Source organism: Ornithorhynchus anatinus, chromosome 2 (assembly GCF_004115215.2).
Source record: "Ornithorhynchus anatinus isolate Pmale09 chromosome 2, mOrnAna1.pri.v4, whole genome shotgun sequence".
In the NCBI taxonomy this organism is placed as follows: Eukaryota; Metazoa; Chordata; class Mammalia; order Monotremata; family Ornithorhynchidae; genus Ornithorhynchus; species Ornithorhynchus anatinus.
The window spans coordinates 161,511,701-161,532,209 of record NC_041729.1 but is presented as its reverse complement, the minus strand read 5'-3'; the positions used below and the strand labels follow the sequence as shown (position 1 = coordinate 161,532,209).

Sequence of the window (20,509 nt, the reverse complement as noted above, 5' to 3'; positions counted from 1 at the left end):
ATGAATGAGCAGAGAGAAGCGGGGAAGGGCCCCGCCCCTCCCGCCAGCACAACCTCGGGCCGCTCTGGGAATGCTCAGCAGGAGGGGCTGCGGGGTGAGTGACGTCCCGCCTAACCAATGGTCGAGCGCGCAAGGGGCCGGGCTCCCCCTTTCTGGCCAATGGCGTCTTCCCGAGGGCGGGGCCCGGAGGGAGGGTGATGTCAGCGGCGGGCCGGGGCCCGAGGAGGAGCCGAGCGGGGCCCGAAGAGCCGAACGGGGTTCGGACGGGAGCCGAGAGGGGCCCGAAGAGGAGCCGAGCGGAGTCCGAAGAGGAGCCGAGCGGGGCCCGAAGAGGAGCCGAGCGGGGCCCGAAGAGGAGCCGAACGGGGCCGGAGGAGCCGAGCGGAGCCCGAAGAGCCGAAAGGGCCCCGAAGAGGAGCCGAGCCGGGCGCGGGCTGCGGGAGGACCCGGAGCCGGAGCCGGAGCTGGAGCCGGGCAGGTAAGGGGGCTCGCTGCCGGGGCGGGCACGGGGAGCAGCGCCGGTGGGTGCATGGGCTCTCCCTGCAGCTGCTGCTCCTCCTCCTGCTCGTCCTCCTCCTCCTCCTGCTGCTGCTGCTGCTGGCGGGCTTCTTCGGGGGAGGACGTTTGCATGCCTGCCGGCGGCCGGGCGCGGCCAGCCCTCGCTGCCTCCCCGTGTCCCGCTCCTCTCTGCCTCGGTGTGCGTGCTTAGGTCTCACACCGCCCCTGCGGGCAGCAGGCAGTGGGGGGCTCGGAGTTGGGGTGTGTCAGTCGGAGGGTGTGTATGCAGTTGAGAGAGGGTGTATGCAGCTGAGAGCGTGTCTGAGTCTGAGAGTGTCTGAGAGTGTGTGTGTATGCAGCTGAGAGTGTGTCTAAATCTGAGAGTGTGTGTGCATGCAGCTGAGAGTGTCTGAGAGTGTGTGTGTGTGTGTGTGTGTACGCAGCTGAGAGGGTCTGATCTGAGAGTGTGTGTATGCAGTTGAGAGGGCGTGAGTTTGAGTGTGTGTGTGTCTGAGAGTGTGTGTGTGTGTCTGAGAGTGGGTGTGTGTCTGAGAGTGTGTGTGTGAGAGTGTGTGTGTGAGTGTGTGTGTGGTGTCTGAGAGTGAGTGTGTGTATGAGTCTGAGTGTGTGTATGAGTCTGAGAGTGTGTGTGTGTGTCTGAGAGTGTGTGTGTGTATGAGTCTGAGTGTGTGTATGAGTCTGAGAGTGTGTGTGTGTGTCTGAGAGTGTGTGTGTGTGTCTGAGATTGTGTGTGTCTGAGAGTGTGTGTGTGTGTCTGAGATTGTGTGTGTCTGAGAGTGTGTGTGTGTGTCTGAGATTGTGTGTGTCTGAGAGTGTGTGTGTGAGTCTGAGAGTGTGTGTGTGTCTGAGAGTGTGTGTATGAGTCTGAGAGTGTGTGTGTGTCTGAGAGTGTGTGTATGAGTCTGAGAGTGTGTGTGTGTCTGAGAGTGTGTGTATGAGTCTGAGAGTGTGTGTGTGTCTGAGAGTGTGTGTATGAGTCTGAGAGTGTGTGTGTGTGTCTGAGAGTGTGTGTGAGTCAGTGTTTGAATGCAGCTGAGAGTGTGTCTAATTCCGAGAGTGTGTGTGTGTGCAGCTGAGAGTATGTCTGAGAGTGTGTGTATGCAGCTGAGAGTGTATCTGAGAGTGGGTGTACACAGCTGAGAGTATGTGTATGCATCTGAGAGTGTGTCTGAGAGAATGTGTATGCATTTGAGAGTGTGTGTGCCCGAGTCTGAGAGTGTGTGTTTGTATGCAGCTGAGAGTGTGAGTGTGTGTATGTAGTTGAGAGTTTGGGTCTGTGGGTGTGAGTCTGAGAGTATGTATGCAGCTGAAAAGTGTGTGCCTGAGTGTGTGCGTTTGAGAGTGTGTCTGAGAGAGAGTGTGTGTGTGTGTGTCTGAAAGTGTGTGTATGCAGCTGAGAGTGTGAGTCTGTGAGTGTGTGTGTATGCAGCTGAGAGTGCGATTCTGTGAGTGTGTGTGTATGCAGCTGAGAGTGTGTGTCTGAGAGAGTGACTGTGTGTGTGTGTGTGTGTGTGTGTGTGGCTGGAGCTGGCCGGACTCTGCTCCCTCTGTCCATCTGTCCGTCCACCCACAACCTGCCCAAGGCCCCCACCCCACTCGGGGTTGGAGAAGGGCTAGTCCAGAGGGGAGGTGGGCGAGGAGCAGGAACGGTGCCCGGGACAGCATTCTCCCCCTCCCACCCTCCACCCCCCATCCCCAACCATTCACTCAGTCGCTTTTACTAAGCTCTCACTGTGTGCGGAGCACTGGGCCGAACGCTCGGGAGAGAGAGAGAGAGAACAGGGACTGCCCGGGCCCACCACCAGCGCGGGCTCTCCCCAATCTCCAGGATCGTTGGCAGGCCTGCAGTGGGAATGTGCTGAAGGCCCGCTGCCTACAAGAGCCCAGTGCTAAGCGCTTGGGAAGAGCTGGTGGACACGTGCCCTACCCCCGGCGGGCAGAGCTTGCCATCTTCCCCTTTCTCCACTTTTCCCCCCTCCCCGCCACCATCCCTTCAACTTGAACCTCATGGATTCCAGTTGGCAGGCTGGAAAGCTCCATTTTGGGGGCCCTACTGAAAGCGCCCCTCCAGCTCACCTCCTCCAGGAGGCCTTCCCAGATTGACCACCCTTTTCCTCTGCTCCTCCTCCTCCCCTCCCCATCGCCCCCACTCCCTCCCTCCGCTCTACCCCCTTCCCCGTCCCACACCACTGGTGTATAGATGTATCTATAATTCTATATATTTTATTAATGATGTGTATATAGAAATATCTATTTTGATGGTATTGATGCCTGTCTACTTGTTTTGCTCTCTGTTTCCTCTTCTAGACTGTGATCCCGTTGTTGGGCAGGGATTGTCTCTATCTCTTGCTGAATTGTACTTTCCAAGCCCTTAGTACAGTGCTCTGCACACACAAATATGATTGAATGAATGATTTGGGCTGGCCTGGGAACTCAGCTGGAGTTGCTAGCTAATCAGGAGGTCGTGGATTTGCCTCCAAAATTAAACCCATTCCTCTAATCAAACTCTTTAGCCCGAATGCTAACTTGGTAGGGGATCCTGCCCCATGGGGGAGAAGTGACATTTGGAAAGAAACAATGTGGCTGTGTGTTTTTCCTTCCTTCCCTTCCTGTTGCCCCCACTCCCTTTTCCTTGGGAGTTTTGGGTTGTTTTTTTGTGTGTGTGTCTGTACCGAGTGCCTTTCTCCAAGATATTTTACCCCAGAGAGCTGATTCAGTATCAGCAGCGGCCAGGATTTGAGGGTGTGTATGTGTGTGTGTGTTGACTTTTTTTAAAAAAATCTTCTTTTATAACTGTGGGATGATGAGTCAAGTTTCCCCTTCCAGGATAGACGGTTTTTCCAGACAAAGTGACCCCTGGCTTCAGTTCAATAGGGAAGTAGGTGGAATCGGCTAGTAAATCTCTATTTGAGGTGTGCTGAGTGAATGTCACTGCCGAGGGTTGGGAGAGGAAAGATGGTGAATTAGTAATGGTTATATTAATGTTTTTGATGGTGTTTAAGTGCTTAGAACAACGCCCCGTACACAGTAAGCACTCAGTAAATACGATTGATGATTGGTATTCTGAGGAGTGGGGTCCCTGTCCCCCATGGAGCTCACGGTCTTAATCCCCATTTTACAGATGAGAGAACCGAGGCCCAGAGAAGCAGAGTAACTTGGGCAAGGGCTCACAGCAGAAAACAGCAGAGCCAGGGTTAATAATAATAATAATAATAATAATGTTGGTATTTAAGTGCTGACTATGTGCAGAGCACTGTTCTAAGCGCTGGGGGAGATACAGGGTCATCAGGTTGTCCCACGTGAGGCTCACAGTTAATCCCCATTTTACAGATGAGGTAACTGAGGCACAGAGAAGTTAAGTGACTTGCCCACAGTCACACAGCTGAGAAGTGGCAGAGCCGGGATTCGAACCCATGACCGCTGACTCCCAAGCCCGGGCTCTTTCCACTGAGCCACGCTGCTTCCCTGGTGGGGTTTAAGTTTGTGCTTAAAGGGTCTCTGGGGCAGTCAGGTCAAAATCATCTTGGAGCAGTCGGGGTTGATATGCTAGAAATAACAGGGAATATTGGAAGAAGCAACAGAAATTCTTAAATGTTTCTGGGCATAAGGAAAGGGTAACCCAGGATAGCCCGTAATTTCCCAAGTAATTCTTTCAGAAGGAGAAGGAAGTGTTGCTGAATGGTCAAATCCTACAGCCTTTTGCTAATGTTTGTTAGAACATGTCATATGCCCCCTTTCGATTCCAAAGAGTCAGGATGACAAGGCTGTACAAACATTCCTTACTTATTCAATGATATTTATTGAGTGTTTACCGTGTGCAGAGCACTGTACGTAGCTCTTTGGAGGGTTCAGTCTAACAATAAACAGACACATTCCCTGCCCACAACAAGGTTACAGACAGACACACGCACACTGTCAGTGAAGGTGAAAATATGTCTTGAGTGATCAGATATTTTCCAGCAACTTTGTATGCCAGCGCGAAATGTCTGGTTAGGGAATTCCATTTCACTTTAATATTCAAGTTGCATAACTTAAAGTCACTGATTGTCCATGCTTTGTTTAAATTTATTTCTCAATGTGATGAAAATTGGTACTTCATAATATGGGTGTAATTTTTTTTTTTTGCACAATGCTTAGAAATACAGATCTCACTTGATTTTAGAGGTCTAATTAGATACCTCTGTTCAGACTACTGTGCTGTTTGCTAAGCATAGAGCATTTTGTACCCGGAGCTGTAGATTTGATCCCCTACCTGTTTTTGTTTTGTTCATGTGTGCGTGTGTGTGTGTTGGGGGTGGAGGGTTGGGCGGTGGCTGGGAGCGTTACTGTATTTGTTTAGAGTTTACTAGGTGCCAGGCACTGTACTAAGTGCTGGGTTAGATACAAGCTAATCAGGTTGAACGCAATCCATGTCCCACATGGTGGCTCACAGCTTTAATCCCCATTTTACAGATAAGGTAACTGAGGCCCAGAGAAGTGAAGTGACTTGTCCAAGGTCACATAGCAGACAAGTGGTGGAGTCTGGACTCCCAGGCCCCTGGCCTTTCCACTAGGCTACTCTGCTTCCTGTTTGAGAGGCATCGCAGCCATTTGGATGTGAATTCACCAAGTTACTCTTTCACCTCATCTTTGTTCTCGTGGCTAAACAGTTGATCACGTACCTTTTTTTATTTTAATGGCATTAGTTAAGCGCTTACTCTGTGCCAAACACTCTCCTAAGCACTGGGAAGCAAGCTAGTCAGTCCACGTTCCACGTCAGGCTTCCAGTCTTAATCCCCATTTTACAGATGAGGGAACTGAGGCCCAGAGCAGTGAAGTGACCTGCCCAAGGTCACATAGACAAGTGGAGAAGCCGGGATTAGAACCCAGGTTCTCTGACTCTCAGGCTTGTGCTCTTTCTACTAGGCCGCGCTGCTTCTCTGGAGTAAATTCTGAATGAGTCCATTTTTCCTCCTGCTCTGATTAATAGCCTCATTCAGGTTTTAAGGTTGTCTTCTCTACAGGTTATAGGCAGGGTGTGAAATTTTTTTATTCTTATACAGTTTTTGGCCAAGTGTTCTGAGGCAACGTATAGAATCCTTAGTTTCCCCGTCAGATAGCCTAATAACAACCTTGTGTATGTGCAGTGATGGTATTTTTTTTCCAGGGCACTTTCACATCAATTATCTCATTTTATCCTTTCATCGTCCCTTTGAGGGAGGGAGAGAAGGGTGTTATTATCCCCATTTTACAGATGAGGAAACTGAGGCCCAGCATTACCGGGTGGTAAGCATTCACTGTGTACTAAGCACTGGGGTAGATGCCTGATCATGAGATCAGACACGGTCAGACAAATATGGAACAGAGTGGGACACGGCTTGTCTCTTGGGAAGCACGGAGTGCTTCCAAAATGGAGAGAAGAAAGACATCAGGAGGGAACTACGGAAAGAGGACGGGCCTGAGATGCCAGAGGTCGTGGGTTCTAATCCTTGGTCTGCCACCTGTCTGCTGTGTGACCTTGGACAAGATGCTTCACTTCCCTGAGCCTCAGTTTCTTCGTCGGTAAAATGGGAATAGGGACTGTATCTAATCTAATTTGCACGTATCCACCCCAGTGCTTAGAACAGTACCTGGCAGAAGTCACTTCTCTGTAATAATAATAATAATGTTAGTATTTGTTAAGTGCTTACTCTGTGCAGAGCACTGTTCTAAGCACTGTGGTAGATACAGGGTCATCAAGTTGTCCCACGTGAGGCTCACAGTCTTAATCCCCATTTTACGGATGAGGTAACTGAGGCCCAGAGAAGTGAAGTGACTTGCCCACAGTCACAAAACTGACAAGTGACAGATCTGGGATTCGAACTCATGACCTCTGACTCCCAAGCCCGTGCTCTTTCCACTGAGCCACGCTGCGTCTCGTGAGATTCCCTTCCCTCTTCCCTCTTCCCCTTCCCTCTTCTCTTCCTCCCTCTTCCCTTCCCTTCCCTCTCTCCCTATTTATATTCTAGACTGCTTTGAGATCCTTGTGGGCAGGAAATGTCTGTTCATTGTTATATTGTACTCTCCCAAGCACTTAGTACAGTGCTCTGCACACATTAAACGCTCAATAAATACAGCTGAATAAATGAAAGTGCTTAACATGCCAGTATTACCGTTGTTGTTATAAATGGAAAGACAGAAGGTGGGAAAAGGTAAATGAGTAGATTCCATGAGGGTGGGGCGTAGGTGGGCGTTTGGGTGGTGGAGGTTGTTTTAGGCTGGGACTTTCCGAATTTTGAGTCATTCATAAAGCAGTAAATTGCATTTTGGGATTGTTCTGAAGCTCCTTCCCTCAAAAGCCTGACTTAATGACTGCATTTTTTTTTCCGCCCCCATCTCCTCCTCTAGACCGCGAGCTCCTTGTGAGCAGAGAACGTGCTTTCCAACTCTGTTGTACTCTCCCAAGAGCACAGTACAGTGCTCCACACACAGTAACCATTGAATAAACACCACTGATTGAGTCCTCGATCTTATTTTCTTATTCTTTTTTCCCACCCCCAGAGACAGACTCCTAACTCCTTTCCCCTCCTTTGTCAGCATCTCCTGGGGATATTGCTGCACTCAGTCCATCCATCCATCAGTGGTATTTATTGAGCACTTACTGTGTGCATAGCTTTGTACGAGGTACTTGGACGGGTACCATACAACAGACAACGGACAAGAAGCAACGTGGCTTAGTGGAAAGAGCCCGGGTTTAGGAGTCAGGGGTCATGGGTTCTAATCCTGGCTCTGCTGCTTGTCAGCTGTGTGACTTTGGGCAAGGCACTTAACTTCTCTGTGCCTCAGTTCCCTCATCTGTAAAATGGCGATTAAGACTGAACCCCACGTGGGACAACCTGATTACCTTGTATCTACCCCAAGCTCTTAGTACAGTGCTCTGCACACTGTAAGCGCTCAGTAAATACGACTGAATGAATGAATACCCCAGTGCTAGGCACGTAGCAAGCCCTTAATAAATACCTTCATTCATTCATTCATTCATTCAGTCAGTCAGTCATTCAGTCATTCATTCAGTCATATTGTTGAGAAGCAGTGTGGCTCAGTGGAAAGAGCCCGGGCTTGGGAGTCAGAGGTCATGGGTTCATATCCCGGCTCTGCCACTTGGCAGCTGTGTGACTGTGGGCAAGTCACTTCACTTCTCTGGGCCTCAGTTCCCTCATCTATCAAATGGGGATGAAGACTGGGAGCCTCACGGGGGACAACCTGATTACCCTGTATCTACTCCAGCGCTTAGACCAGTGCTCTGCACATAGTAAGTGCTTAACAAATACCAACATTATTATTTATTGAACGCTTACTGTGTGCAGAACACTGTACTAAGCTCTTGGAATATACAACTCGGTAACAGATAAGACAATCCCTGCCCAACGACGGGTTCACAGTCTAAAATGGGGAGACAGAGAACAAAAGAGAACAAAACAAGTAGTCCGGCATCAATATAATTATACAGTACAGCACTCTGCACAAAATAAGCGCTCAGTAAATACGCCTGAATGAATGAAGACACATTCTCTGGTCGCACAAGAAGCTTGCAGTCTAGAGGGGCAGACGGGCATCATCATCATTATTATTATAATTATAGTATTTGTTCAGCGCTGACTTAGAGGATCCCAGCCCGCAAGGAATTTACAGTCTAGCAGGGGAGGCCCTAAAAGAGATCACAGGAAGGAGAAACAGCAGAGTGTGAGGAGATGGACTTTGTTTAAAACCCTGTGGGGGTGTGGGGGGGGATGGTGGTCTTGGAATGAAGATCAAAGTGCTTTTGGGGTAGGGACCCTAAAGAAGAGAAGGGAGATGGAGATTAGAATAAATGCCTGAAGCTGATGGGGAGAAGTTTCTCCTTGACATGGAGATGGATGAGCAGCCCTTGGAGGGTTTGGAAGAGCGGGAGATGTTAATAATAATAAGAAGAATTGTGGTATTTGTTAAGCCCTTACTGTATAATAGTGGTGGTATTTGTTAAGCGCTTACTATGTGCGAAGTACTGTTCTAAGCGCTGGGGGATACAAGGTGATCAGGTTGTCCCACGTGGGGCTCACAGTTTTCATCCCCCTTTTACAGATGAGGTAACTGAGGCACAGGGAAGTTAAGTGACTTGCCCAAAGTCACACAGCTGACAAGCGGCGGAGCCGGTGCTGTACTAAGCGCTGGGGTAAATATAAGATAATCGGGTTCCCAGAGCAGTTTGAGTTTGGATCGGTTCCTGGAGCGTTGGGATATTCATTCATTTGGTCGAATTTGTTATAATAATAAGAATAATTTGGTATTTGTTAAGTGCTTACTTTGTGCCAAGCACTGTACTAAACGCTGGGGGAGATCCTAGGTAATGAGGTGGCCCCACGTGAGGCTCACAATCCTAATCCCCATTTTTGCAGATGAGGTAACTGAGGCAGAGAGAAGTTAAGTGACTTGCCCAAGGTCACACAGCAGACAAGTGGCGGAGCAGAAGAATAACAATAATTGCGACATTTAGTAAGCGCTTACTATGTGCCAGGCACTGTTCTAAGCGCTGAGAAATGAGATAATAATAATAATGTTGTTGGTATTTGTTAAGCGCTTACTATGGGCAGAGCACTGTTCTAAGCACTGGGGTAGATTTACAGGGTAATCAGGTTGTCCCACGTGAGGCTCACAGTCTTAATCCCCATTTTCCAGAGGAGGTCACTGAGGCACAGAGAAGTGAAGTGACCTGCGCCGCACAAAGTAAGCGCTTAACAAATACCAACATTTTGTTTTTCGGGTCTGATTGGCAATTGTCAAGTCTTGTCAGGGAGGGGCTCTCCTCCCCACCCCCAAGGGGCCAGGCACCTTTTCCCTGGCCTCATTCCTGCCCACCTCCAGCCCTGTTGCTCGGTGTTAGACATGGCATGGCCTAGTGGATAGAGCACCGGCCTGGGAGTCAGAAGATGATGAGTTCTAATCCCGGCTCCGCCACTTGTCTCCCGTTTGACCTTGGGCAAATCACTTCACTTCTGTGCCTCAGTTCCCTCATCTGGAAAATGGGGATTAAGCCCATGAGCCCCACGTGGGACAGGGACAGTGTCCAACCCGATTATCTTGTATCTCCCCCAACGCTTAAAAGAGTGCCTGGCACCTATTAAGCACTAAACAAATACCATTATTATTATTATTATCTCCTCCAAGAGGCCTTCCCTGATTAAGCCCTCTTTTCCTCTTCTCCCACTCCCTTCTGTGTCCCCCTGACTCGCTCTCTTTATCCATCCCTCTTCCCAGCCCCACAGCACTTATATCCATAGAGAAGCAGTTTGGCTCAGTGGAAAGAGCTGAGGCTTGGGAGTCAGAGGTCATGGGTTCGAATTCCAGCTCTGCCACTTGTCAGCTTTGTGACTGTGGACAAGTCACTTCACTTCTCTGGACCTCATCTGTAAAATGGGGATGAAGACTGAGCCTCACGTGGGACAACCTGATGACCCTGTATCTCCCCCAGCGCTTAGAACAGTGCTCTGCACGTAGTAAGCGCTTTTCAAATACCAACATTATTATAGCTGCTGTTTATTTCTTTTAACGTCCGTCTTCCCCTCTAGACTCTAAGTTCATTGTTGGCAGGGAATGTGTCTGCTTGCTGTTACAGTGTACTCTCCCAAGCGCTTAGTACAGTGCTCTGCACATAGTAAACACTCAAAAAATGTCATCGGCTGTTAGGGCTGGAGGGATGAACGCAGGCAGGAAAGATTGGGGAGAGGTTGGAATTCCGCCTTTCCACACGTTTCCCCGGGAAGCAAATATTTTATCTTCTGAGCCTTGGGAGGGGAGGTGGGAATTATTTGCAATCCCTCACTAGGCAAAGCAGAGATGCATTTGAGACCTGATCGATTTCCGGTTTGTGGGGCCCTGGGGTCTTTGGAAATTGAGTGGAACAAAATGTCCGATTGCGGGTCGACTTTTCTTTCTTTGGAGAGGTTTGCTCTTTCCACTAATAAATCAGTCACAAGAGAGGATCGGTAAGCTCTAACCTGGCAAGGGAGACGTGCCTGTTCTCGGAGCATTTGACGTTTCCTGCAGTTTAATTCTTCCCAACTTGAGGTTCCTTGCCCACTGAACTTTTTTTTCCCTTGCAGCTCAGCTGGGTGAGCTGTGTTATCTATCTTTAATTATATGTCTAATGCTTAAAACAGTGCTTCGCACATAGTAAGCGCTTAACCTATGCCATCATTATTACATCTCTCTTTGTTTTTAATGGCATCTGTTAAGCTCTTACTATGTGCCAGGCATAGTTCTAAGTGCCAGAGTAGACTGTAAGCTCCATCTGGGCAAGGAATATATCCGTTTATTGTTGTAGTATCCGCTCCCAAGCACTTAGTAGGGCGCTCTGCACACAGTAAGCGCCCAATAAATACGATTGAATGGATGAATATGAGGTAATGGGGTTGGACACAGTCCCTGACCCACGTGGGGCTCACAGTCTTAAATCCCCATTTTCCCAATGAGGGAACTGAGGCACAGAGAAGTTGTGTGACTTGCCTAATAATAATAATAATGTTGGTATTTGTTAAGCACTTACTGTGTGCAGAGCACTGTTGTAAGCGCTGGAGGGAGATATAGGGTCATCAGGTTGCCCCACGTGAGAATCACAGTTAATCCCCAGTTTACAGATGAGATAACTGAGGCACAGAGAAGTGAAGTGACTTGCCCACAGTCACATAGCTGATGAGTGGCAGAGCTGGGATTTGAACCCATGACCTCTGACTCCCAAGCCCGGGCTCTGTCCACTGAGCCACGCTGCTTCTCAATAATATATAATAATAATTATTATTATATACGATTGAATGAATTAAAATCCCATCTCCTCCAAGAGGCCTTGCCCGACTAATTCCTCTTTTCCTCTACTCCCTCTCCCTTCCGTGTTGCCCTTCCCCTTGGATCTGTTACCCTTTAAGTACTTGGTAGGAACTTAAGTACAGAAGCAGCAGGGCATAATAAAAATAATGTTGGTATTTGTTAAGCACTTACTATGTGCAGAGCACTGTTCTAAGCACTAGGGGAGATACAGGGTCATCAGATTGTCCCACATGGGGCTCACATTCTTCATCCCCATTTTACAGATGAGGGAACTGAGGCCCAGAGAAGTGAAGTGACTTGCTCACAGTCACACAGCTGCCAAGTGGCAGAGCTGGGATTCGAACCCATGACCTCTGACTCCCAAGCCCGGGCCCTAGTGGCCTGGGACTCAGAAGCACCTGAGTGCTAATCCTGCCTCCTCCACCTGTCTGCTGTATGACCTTGGGCAAGTCACTTCGCTTCCCTGGGCCTCAGTTACCTCAGCTGTAAAACGGGGATCGAGACTGTGAGCCCCTTGTGGGACAGGGACTGTGTCCAACCCGATTTACTTGTGTCCACCCCAGCGCTAGTGCAGTGTCTGGTGCATAGTAAGCACTTAAATACCACAATTATTATTATTGTTATTGATATCCCCCCCACAGCAGGGAAGCAGCGCGTGGCTTAGTGGCAAGAACCCGGGCTTGGGAGTTAGAGGACGTGGGTTCTGATCCCGGCTCCGCCACTCGTCTGCTGTGTGACCTTGGGCAAGTCACTTAGCTTCTCTGTGCCTCAGTTACCTCATCTGTAACATGAGGATTAAGCCTGTGAGCCCCACGTGGGACAACCTGATTAGCTTGTATCCACCCCGGCGCTTAAAACAGTGCTGGACACATAGTAACCTCTTAACAATACCATTATTCATTCAATCATATTTATTGAGCGCTTACTGTGTGCAGAGCACCGTACTAATATATCGGCCCATAATTTATTTTAGATTCTGTTTATTCGCCTCTGGACTGGAAGTGCCTTGTAGGCAGGGGACGTCTACCAACTCTGTTGTATTAGACGCTCCCAAGTGCATATTACAGTGCCGACTCGGAGTAAGTGCTCAATAAATACCACTGATGGATCGAATGCCTACTGGGTGGCCCATCAGTCAATCCCTCCAGAGTATTTATTGAGTGCTGACTGATCCCTGCCCTCCAGGAATTGATAATCCGGTGGATAAGGATAATGGGTCTATTGAGAAATCCCGGCTCCACCGCTTGTCTACTGTTTGGCCTTGGGCAAGTCGGTTCACTTCTCTGGGCCTCAGTTTCCTCATCTGTAAAATGGGGATTGGGACTGTGAGCCCCACCTGGGTCAGGGGGGGATCCACCCCAAGCAGTGGCTTGGGAGTCAGGTCATGGGTTCTAATCCTGGCTCCGCCGCTTGTCACCTGTGACCTTGGGTACGTCACTTAGAAGAGTGCTCTGTACATAGTAAGCGCTTAACAATACCAACATTATTATTATTATGAGAGGAAGAGAGAATCAATGGAGGAATAGTATTGATTTTACGCTTGCTATGTGCAGAGCATTGTATTAAGCGTTTGGGAGAGTACAACAGAATCAGCAGGCACATTCCCTGCCCATAAGGAGCTTAGAAAGAAGAGGCGTGTGGGGTGATAATTAGCAGTGGGAAGGGAGTGTGTGGGAGAGTAGATGAAGAGTGAAACTCCCAGGAAGACAATCAGATTTATTGAGCCTGTGAGTTTGTTGTTGGCAGGGAATGCGTCTGCCAACTCTGTTGGATTGTACTCCTCCGAGCACTTAGTATAGTGATCTGCACCCTATTTATTTTGTTAATGAAGTGTACATCCCCTTGATTCTATTTATTGCTGTTGTTTTTGTCTGTCTGTCTCCCCCATTAGCCTGTGAGCCCGTCAATGGACAGGGATTGTCTCTATCTGTTGCCGAATTGTCCATTCCAAGTGCTTAGTACAGTGCTCTGCACATAATAAGCGCTCAATAAATACTATTGAATGAATGAATAAATACGATTGTCTTGGACTGTGAGCCCCATATGAGACAGGGACTGTGTCCAACCTGATTATCTGGTATCCACCCCAGTGCTTGGAATAGTTCTTGACAAAGGCGCCGCAGAAGAGAGTGGGAGAAGAGGGAAGGAGGGTTTAGTCAGGGAAGGCCTCTTGGAGGAAGCAGGGCTCGGCATACGGTAAGCGCTCAATAAATACGATTGAATGACTGAGGAAGCAGCAGGCATAGCATTCATTCATTCAATCGTATTTGTTGAGCGCTTGCTATGTGCAGAGCACTGTACTAAGCACTTGGAATGTACAATTTGGCAACAGATAGAGACAATCCCTGCCCATTAACGGGCCTCACAGTCTAATCGCAGGTAGAGCATGGGCTTAGGAGTCCCAAGGTCATGGATTCCAATTCCGGCTCCTCCACTTGTCTGCTGGGTGGCCATGGGCAAGTCACTTGGCTTCTCTGTGCCTCAGTGACCTCATCTGTAAAATGGGGATTGAGACTCAGCCCCAGGTGGGACAGGGACTGTGCCCAACATGATTTGCTTAAATCCATCCCAGCGCTTAGTCCAGTGGCTGGTACTCGGTAAGCGCTTAACAAATATAATTATTATTGTTATCATTATTATTAAGGCTTTGAAGCTGGGGAGTGTAAGCGCTTAACAAATACCATGAAAACAAAAGGTCTCTAGGATAGGAGCTGCTCTTGGTAATCACTAATTTATTTACTTCTCCAGCTTTCCATTGATTTCTTTCCTTTTATTTTGTTATGCTTAGAGAAGCGGCGTGGCTCAGTGGAAAGAGCCCAGGCTTGGGAGTCAGAGGTCATGGGTTCAAATCCTGGCTCCGCCACTCCTCAGCTGTGTGACTGGGGGCAAGTCACTTCACTTCTCTGGGCCTCAGTTACCTCATCTGTAAAATGGGGATGAAGACTGTGAGCCTCACGTGGGACAACCTGACTACCATGTAAATCTCCCCCAGCGCTTAGAACAGTGCTCTGCACATAGTAAGCACTTAAATACCAACATTAGGGCAGGGATTGTCTCTATCTGTTGCTGAATTGTACATTCCAAGCCCTTAGTACAGTGCTCTGCACATAGTAAGCGCTCAATAAATACTGTTGAATGAATGAATTATTATTATGCTGTCGAGTCTTCTCCAACCCATAGCGACTCCACGGACACATCTCTCCCAGAACGCCCCACCTCCATCTGCCATCCTTCTGGGGTTGGATCCAGAGAGATTTCCATCCTAGCTGTAATTATTTTGTGTCCATCTCCTCCCAGTCCCTCACCACTTTCGTGAAGGCAGCAGGGTTTTTGTCGCGCGATTTCAGGGTTGGTCTAATGTGGTATTTGTTAAGCGCTTATTAAGTGGGGCGGGCACTCTTCTAAGCGCTGGGGTGGATACGAGCAAATTGGGTGGGACACAGTCCTTGTCTCACGTGGGACTCAGAGTCTCAATCCCTATTTTAAAGATGAGGGAACTGAGGCCCAGAGAAGTGAAGTGACTTGCCCAAGATCACACAGCAGACAAGTGGCAGAGCTGGAATTATTATTATTAATGAATGAAAGAATATATGGCAATTATTCCCCCACCTTCAAAGCCATATTAGAGGCCCATCTCCTCCAAGACTAAGCCCTCCTTTCCTCTTCTCCACTCCCTTCTGCGTCGCTGTGATTTGCTCCATAAATAATTGTGGTATTTGTTAAGCGCTTACTATGCACCAGGTATTGTACTAAGCTCTGGGGTGGAAACAAGCAAATCGGGTTGGACACAGTCCCTGCCCCACATGGGGCTCCCACACTTCATCCCCATTTCACAGATGAGGGAACCGAGGCCCAGCGAAGTGACTTGCCCACAGTCACACAGCTGACAGGTGGTGGAGCCGGGATTAAAACCCAGGTCCTTCTGACTCAAAGGCCCGTGCTCTACCCACTGGACCACACTGCTGCTGTAACCCCCGTCCGCTTCCTTTGGGTCCCTTTGCTCCAATATGGGCGGCCTACCCACTGCATTCCAGGACCTGTTGGTGGTTTTCATTCCTGTCTTGCCCGTCACTGTTCTGTGAGACCGATTAAACTTCCCAAGTCAGGTGTGCTTCTTCACTCATGTGGGGAGTTATAACTGCTTCTAGTCAGTGGTGTTTATTGCTATTATTAATAATAATAACAATAATTTAGTGGTATTTATTATACGCAGAGCCCTAGAATAAACCCTTGGGAGGGTACAGGATAATAGAGTTGGTAGATTCCATCCCTGCCTAGGAGGATCCCGGCTCCGCCCTTCTGTGTATCCTTGGGCGAGACACTTCACTTCTCAGGGCCTCAGTTCCATCATCTATAAAATGGGAATTCAGATTGGAAGTCCCATGTGGGACAGAGACTGTGTCCAACCTGATTGCTTCTATCTATCTAATAATAATAATGTTGGTATTTGTTAAGCGCTTCCTATTATGCCACGCACTGTTCTAAGCGCTGGGGGAGATACAAGGTGATCAGGTTGTCCCACTTGGGGCTCACCGTCTTCACGTCCCCCTTTTACAGATGAGGAAACTGAGGCCCAGAGAAGCGAAGGGACTTGCCCAAAGTCACCCAGCTGATAGGTGGAGGAGTGGGGATTAGAACCCATGACCTCTGACTCCCAAGCCCATGCACTTTCCACTGAGCCACGCTAATTCTATCTCAGTGTTGAGAGCAGTGCTTGACACATAGTAGGTTTTTAACATCTATCTCTTAGCATCTCTCTCGCCACCTACCTCTTGCCCACATCCTGCCTGTTGTTGGAACGCCCTCCCCCTTCATAGACTGTAAACTCGTTGCAGACAGGGAATGTCACTGTTTATTGTTGTATCGTGCTCTCCCAAGTGCTTAGTACAGTGCTCTGCACACAGTAAGCACTCAAATATGATTGAATGAAGGAACATATGGCAATGACCCTCTCTACTTTCCAAACCTTATTGAAGGCCCATCTCCTCCAAGAAGCCTTCCCTGACTAAGCCCTCCTTTTCCCACTCTCTTCTGCATCACCCTGAATTGCTGTCTTTATTCATCCACCCACCCAACCCCACAGCACTTATGTCCATTACTGTAATGTATTTATATATATTAATGTCTGCCTCCCCCTCTAGACTGTAAGCTTGTCGTGCGCAGGGAACGTTCTACCAACTCGATATTATATCGTCCTCTCCCAAGCACTTAATACAGTGCTCTCCACACAGTAAGTGCTCAATAAATGTGATTGATTTTATTGGTGAACAAACCATTAAAAACAGGAGCTTACAGCCTAGTGGGGAAGACAGATGTTAAAATAAATAATAAGGGAAGTGACAGAGTGTGAAAGGATATAATAATGATGCATTTGTTAAACACTTATTATGTGCCAAGCGCTGTTCTAAGCACTGGGGGAGATACAAGGAAATCAGGTTGTCCCCCATGGGGCTCAGTCTTAATCCCCATTTTACAGATGAGATAACAGAGGCACAGAGAAGTTAAGTGACTTTTCCAAAGTCACACAGCTGGTAAGTGAGGAGTCGGGATTAGAACCCATGACCTCTGACTCCCAAGCCCGGGCTCTGGCCACTGAGCCACGGATATAAGGGAGAAGCGGCATGGCAAAGAGAATAGAACACGGCCCTGGGAGTCAGGAGGTCATAGGTTCTGATCCTGGCTCTGCCACTTGTCTGCTGTGGGACCTTGGACAAGACACTTCATTCTTCTGTGCCTCAGTTCCCTCTTCTGTAAAATGAGGATTGAGATTGTGAGCCCCATGTGAGACAGGGTATATACCTATGATTCTATTTATCTATTTCGATGGTATTGATGCCTTTCTACTTGTTTTGTTGTCTGTTTCCCCTTTTAGACTGTGAGCCCGTTGTTGGGCAGGGATCGTCTCTATCAGTTGCCGAATTGTACATTCCAAGGGCTTAGTACAGTGCTCTGCACACAGCAAGCGCTCAGTAAATATGATTGAATGCAAGAATGACAGGGACTGTGTCCAACCCGATTTGCTTGAATCCACCCCAGTGCTTAATACGATGCCGGCACATAGTAAGTTCTTAACAAAGACCATTGGGATTATGTGCTCTGATCCTGGGATGGAGTGAGGAGCAAAGTACTCAGTGCGGACAGGTCCAAGTGCTCAAACGCAGAGGCTTGAGTGTGTCGAACCCAACTGCGTTGGATGTTGGCTATGCGGAGATGCAAACAATTTGAATTTGGAGGGGCAGGAGAAAGGGCTCCAATGTTCCAGGAAACCATTAAAATGACAAAACCATTGGATTTTTTGGGCTTGATCTGGGTGAGAGCTCACTGTTGACAGGAAATGTCTCGGCCTACTCTGTTCTATTGCATTCTCCCAGGTGCTTAGTAAAGTGCTCTGCACACAGTAAGCTCTCCATAAATACCACTGATGATGGTAAGAGGGGCGGCCAATAGCATGGCCTGCTGGATAGACCCTGAGCCTGGGAGTCAGGGGACCTGGGTTCAAATCCCAGCTCTGCCACTCTCCTGCTGTGTAACCTTGGACAAGTCACGCGGGAAGGCATTCTTCGTCTCCAGCTGACAATTACTTTCCCTTAGTGAAGGTCCATCTCCTCCAAGAGGACTTCCCTGACTAAACCCTCTTTTCCTTTTCTCCCACTCCCTTCTGCGTCGCCCTGACTTGCTCCCTTTATTCCCCCCGCCCACCAGCTCTTATGTCCATAGCTGAATTTTTTTTTTAATTAATGTCTTTGGGGCAAGCCTTAAAAATGTCCTGCTTTTTCCACGCTATTTCTTCCACAGAGATTCATTTGTGGGCTTAACTCCAGTTGTGTCAGTCAATTGTATTTACTGAGCACTTACTGTCAGTCAGTCGTATTTATTGAGCACTTCCCGTGCTCAATAAATATGGGAAGCAGCGTGGCTCAGTGGAAGGAGCCCGGGCTTGGGAGTCAGAGGTCATGGACTCGAATCCCAGCTCTGCCACTCGTCAGCTGTGTGACTGTGGGCAAGTCACTTCACTTCTGTGTGCCTCAGTTCCCTCATCTGTAAAATGGGGATGAAGACTGTTAGCCTCATGGGGGACAATCTGATGACCCTGTATCTACCCCAGCGCTTAGAACAGTGCTCTGCACATAGTAAGTGCTTAACAAATACCAACATTATTATTATTATTATTATTAACACTGTGCTGAGTGCTTGGGAGAGTATGATACAACAATAAACAGGCACATTCTCTGCCCACAGCGAGTTTGCAGTAAGTTTTAATGATCGATTTCCAGAGCGTATTTTCGGAAAGAGTGCAGTAGGATCCTCTGTTTGAACTCTGCCACTTGCCTGTTGTGTGACCTTGGGCAAGTCACTTTACTTCTCTGGGCCTCAGTTCCCTCATCTGTAAAATGGGGTTTGAGACTGTGAGCTTCATGTGGGACAGGGACTGTCCCCAACACATTTGGCTTGTGTCCACCCCAGTGCTTAGTACAGTGCCTGGCACATAGTAAGCACTTAACATATCACAATTATGTGGTAATAATAAAAATCAGAGCTTATGGAGAGACCTTGCCATTCTAAGTCACCAGGTTTGAATTTGACACCACAGGCACTTGCGTGCTTAACCATTTCATTGTTTGTTGGGCCCAGGGTTTTCTCGTCTTTGAAAAGTATTCTAGCAAGAAAAATCGACTGAACTGATTTTTTTTCACCCTCCTCCTTCGGAATGATGTAAAACAGTATCCCAAAGCAATATCTGGAGGTTCGAGGCCTGAGGAACTTGTGAAGGCAGCTAATGTTCGGGAATTGAAGGAGACAGCTTAGAAGCTGAAACTCTCAGCTCGTAATTGTTGGCTTGGCAGAAACTCATGTGGAAAGTAACTACTTAATGAGTCAATCCCTTCAGCTGGTGTGGCGAGACTGAAAAACTTGTTGCCGGGCTGGTTTCAAATTCCCGGCTGTACTGGGATGGTGTCTCTACATTGTCCTGGCAGGTGTTCTGGAATATAACAATAATTAGGGTATCTGTTAAGCACTTTCTATGTGCCAAGCACTGTTCTAAGCACTGAATATGAGAAATATTGTCAGAAGCAGGACCGTTTCCTTCCCAGCTAATCAGTGGTAGTTATTGAATAGTAATAATAATGATATTTGTTAAGCACTTACCCTGTGCCAGGCAAATAAGGTTGGTTGGGCACAGTCCATGTCCCACATGGGCCTTACAGTCTCAATCCCCATTTTACAGATGAGGGAGCTGAGGCGGCAGAGAAGTGACTTGTCCAAGGTCACACAGCAGACAAGCGGTGGAGTCAGGATTAGAACCCATGACCTTCCGACTCCCAGGACTGTACTCTATCCTCTATACCATGCTGCTTCTCTTAACTTATTAACGAATTGTTATTATTTGTTGTTATTATTATAACAAGTTGTGGTTATTAACTTGTTAACTTGTTATCTGTATGGCACTTGTTATGCACTTACTCGGGCACTGGGGTAGATACAGTGTAATCAGGTTGGACACAGTCCCTGTCCCACATGGGGCTCACAGTCTGAATGCCCATTTTATAGATGCGGGAACTGAAGCCCAGGAAAGTGAAGTGATAATGCCCAAGGTCAAACAGCTGACGAGTGGCGGAACCCAGGATTAGAACCCAGGTCCTTCCGAGTCCAGGATGTGTGATCAATTCACTAGGCCACGCTCCTTCTTTTGGAGTTCAGAGCACCATATTAAGCGCTTGGGAAAGCTTACAGTCTACAGATAAAGCTGACCATTCTCTTGTTTTAGATGTTTTATTTGCACACATCCCCCATTTAGATATAAACTCCTTGAAGTCAGGGACTGGGTCTAACAACTATTAAAATAATAATGATGGCATTTGTTAAGTGCTTACTATGTGCATAGCACTGTTCTAAGCACCGGGCAGGATACAAGATGATCAGATTGTCCCATGTGGGTGCCCAGTCTTTTCCTCACTGTACAGGTGAGGTAACTGAGGCACAGAGAAGTGAAGTGATTTGCCCAAAGTCACACAGCTGACAAGTGGTGGAGCTGGGTTTAGAACCCATGACCTCTGACTCCCAAGCCCATCCATGCTCTTTCCCCTGAGTCATGCTGCTTCTCTGTTGTCCTTTCATTCGTTCATTCAGTCGCATTTATTAAACACTTACTGTATGCAGAGCACTGGAGTAA

General features: G+C 48.1%; 1 protein-coding gene across 8 annotated transcripts in view; it reads left to right on the top strand.

Moving 5' to 3' along the window:
- Positions 1–297: 297 nt before the first annotated feature.
- PPFIBP1 (PPFIA binding protein 1) overlaps positions 298–20,509 on the top strand; it is a 185,568-nt gene continuing 165,356 nt past the window's right edge. For 4 of the 8 annotated variants that reach the window (XM_029057999.2, XM_029057996.2, XM_029057995.2 and 1 more), the window contains exon 1: positions 298–478. The gene's annotated coding sequence lies outside the window, so the exon portion shown is untranslated. The remainder of the gene's footprint in view (positions 479–20,509) is intronic. The other 4 variants (XM_029058001.2, XM_029057998.2, XM_029058000.2 and 1 more) reach the window with 1 other exon arrangement.